This window comes from Erpetoichthys calabaricus, chromosome 11 (assembly GCF_900747795.2).
Source record: "Erpetoichthys calabaricus chromosome 11, fErpCal1.3, whole genome shotgun sequence".
Taxonomy (NCBI): domain Eukaryota; kingdom Metazoa; phylum Chordata; class Cladistia; order Polypteriformes; family Polypteridae; genus Erpetoichthys; species Erpetoichthys calabaricus.
The window spans coordinates 63,758,806-63,762,297 of NC_041404.2; positions in this window are offsets into that span (position 1 = coordinate 63,758,806).

Consider the following 3,492-nt stretch of genomic DNA (forward strand, 5'->3'; position numbering starts at 1 on the left):
GACTTCAGTCAGCTTAACCAAGTCTCCCAATTTGATGCTTATCCCATGCTTCGCATGGATGACCTCCTCAAAAGGCTGGGCCAAGCAAGGTTCTTGACCACTCTTGACATGACAAAGGGGTTACTGGCAGATTTCTTTAATGGATTCTGCAAAGGTGGAGACAGCGTTTAGCACCCCTAGCGGACACTGGCAGTATTGTGTCCTTCCATTTGGGTAACACGTGTCTCCTTCGGCTTTCCAGTGTCTGGTGGACAAAGTCCACATAATGCGTATAGTGCTGCCTATCTGGATGACGTCATCATCTATTCCTGCACATGGAAGGAACACGTACATTAGGTCAGAGTGGTGTTGCGGACACTAGGTGAAGTTGGGCTCTGAATCAATCCAAAGAAATGTTTCATTCATGGGTCGGGGCACCGTGAAGCCACAGCGACCAAAGATAGATGCCTTTTTGAAATGGTCCCGACCGCAAACCAAGCAGCAAGTCCAAGCATTTCTTGGATTAGCCAGGTAGTACCGCCGATTTGTACCTTGGTTTTCTGATTAGATGAAGAAAAAAGCTCCTAACAACGTGGTATAGACTGACAAGACGGAAGCTGCGTTTTGTGACTTAAAACTTAAAACTGTGACTTACTTCAGCACCTGTATTAATCCCTCCTAATTTTTCTCTCCCATTCATTCTCCAGATGGACGCTTCCGACATAGGCCTTGGTGCAGTGTTGAGCCAAAGTGTCGATGGTGTTGAGTACACCATCATGTACCTCAGCCGGAAACTGCTGGATCAAGAGATCAGGTATACGGCAGTGGAAAGGGAAGCCCTGGTGATTAAATGGGTGATTACGCATTTGAGGTATTACCTCTTGGGCCAACAGTTCACTCTTGTGTCAGATCATGCTCCTTTACAGTGGAAGGCCCTTCACAAAGAGTCGAATCCACGGGGCATTAGGTGGTTTCCTGACTTACAACCTTACAAGTTTTCGCTCATTCATCATTAGGGCTCTATCCATACCAACACTGATGCCCTCTCTCATGATCACGACCTCTCAGTGCAGGTCGCCCGACCCAATGAGTATGGGCTAAGGGGGGGGGGGGGGGGGGCCTTGTCACACACGTGCGAGTAGGATGCAGCTAAAGGACCTAAATAATGGTAATACCACATCCGACCAGGGGGTGGCGTGGTGCACTGCAGTCCATTCCCGAGAAATCCTGCCAGGATCCTGTAACTCAGAAGACGTCTCTTCCGGTCCAGACAATGTCACCTCCGGGTCAGGCCCCCTCGATGATGTCACTTCCGGGTCTGGGGCCTTCGATGACGTTACTTCCTGTATGGGCCTTTAACCCCTTAACCACCCTCTGCCAGATATGTCCGGCATCGTAGCTTTAATGCTGACGCCTTACTGCCGGAATTATCCGGCACATTTGCCTGTTGTTATGTGAATGCCTGACGCGTAGTATAACTGACAGTTTGGCGTGGGTATTATTACTACGTTGTATTTCGACAACTCTGCGGTTGTATTGGCCGATCACATGATGTGATTCGAAAGTGAAAGCTGTGAATATGGCGAAACGTAAACTGACTTCAAGTGAGGTTTTGCAGGCGATTTTGGACAATAATTCTGATCATGATTGTAGCAGTTCTGAAGAAGATTTTAGCGACAATGATGATCAGCAACGTGCGCTGCATGATACTGTGAATGACAGCGCATCGGATGACGGTGATGAGTGGATGTATCCCCAGCATCTCAACCGGACTGCTGCCCGAGGTAAACTACCTTTTCTGCATCCGTTTGAGGCAACGTGTGGCTTTACTGTTGATGTAAACAATTACACTGCTGAGCAGTTTTATGAGTTGTTTGTGTCACCTGATTTGATCAGACATTTTGCTCATCAGACAAATCTGTATGCAGCACAGTTTATTGAGAAAAATCCCAATTTACCTCCACATTCCCGTGTTCGTGCTTGGGTAGACACTGATGAAAACAAAATGAAAAAATTCATTAGGATTTTGATGTTGATGGGAATAATCAGAAAACCAGATATTGAGATGTACTGGTCTACAGATCCTATGTATGCAACACCTATTTTTGCAGCTGTCATGACACGTAACCTTATTTTTTCCACTACCATACAGGCCCATCCTGAGAATGTGAAAATGACAGGTAAGATTTTATGCCTTCCCTCCTGTTCTCCTTCCTCCTGTCCTTCCTCTAATTCCCATATAAGGTCACTAAGGGAACCCATTTCAACCAAGCTACTTTTCACTAGGGGCTCCTTCATCTGCACACAACCCCCAGTCCTATTACATTCAGGGTTAGGCAAGGGATTACTAACACCATTCCACCCCCCAGGGGACCTTCCTAGGGGATTGCCGGTATAACTTATATCCCCAAGACTAATTCCCAATAGGGGAATATTAACATTAGGGCCCCTCCCACTGATGTTAAGTTCAGGGTTGTACCCAGGATTGCTGGTATAAATCCTACACTCAGGGTTATATCCCAATAGGGGAATATTAACATTAGGGCCCCCCCCCCCAGCACGTATATTAGGCTCAGGGTTAGGCAGGGGTCCCCATCTACCCTCCAGAACCTCACAACATCTGTTTTGTGCAAGAAGGGTCCAATCAACCAAATGGGCAAAGCTCCAGAAAAGAAAATGGAAAGAAAGGTTGTGAAAGATATAACATTCCCAAATCGAGCTACAAACCACTCCTCCATCAATTCCCACCACAAGATATTCTTAACCATCCCATCCAAATCCTCCTCCAATCTTTTCTGACTACTATCACAGAACTGGTCCTCAATCCCTTCCATTTCCCCAGTATGTGTTGTTAACCAAGAACAATTCAATGAAACTGAGGCCTCATCTCTATTCTCAGGAAGCTGTGGCACTCCTATATACTTATTTAAAGAGACATAATTATAATCTAAATACTTCTTATATATAGATTTAACCTCATTATTAATGTCCCTAAGGAACACCCTAGAGTATCCTCTCTTCCTAAGAGCGGAAAATAAAAGATGGACTGCCTGTTCCATATGTTTCATATCTGAATTAATTCTATAAAATCTAATCAACTGGGATTTTATAATGCCTCTAAATGTATGTTTAGGATGGTAACTCGTCTTATAGAGGAGAGCATGAGAGTCAGTGGGCTTAAAAAACACCTTTGATTTTACCCGTTTTAAGGATTGCAAGTCCTGTTCAAAATATATTTGTGTATCTAAAAAAGTGATCGATTGTACTCCTACCTCAGCTGTTACATTAATCATTTGATGTATTGCATTTAAAATCTCCACAAATTTTTGGAATTCTCCCACCGAATGGGTCCATACTCCAAAAATGTCATCCAGATACCTAAGATAAAGTATTGGTAATCTATGACATTTTGTAAAGGCCGTTTGCTCCCACTGAGCCATATAAATATTTGCATATGCTGGAGCATAACGTTTGCCCATTGCTGTACCGTGGATTTGTAAATACAATTTACCA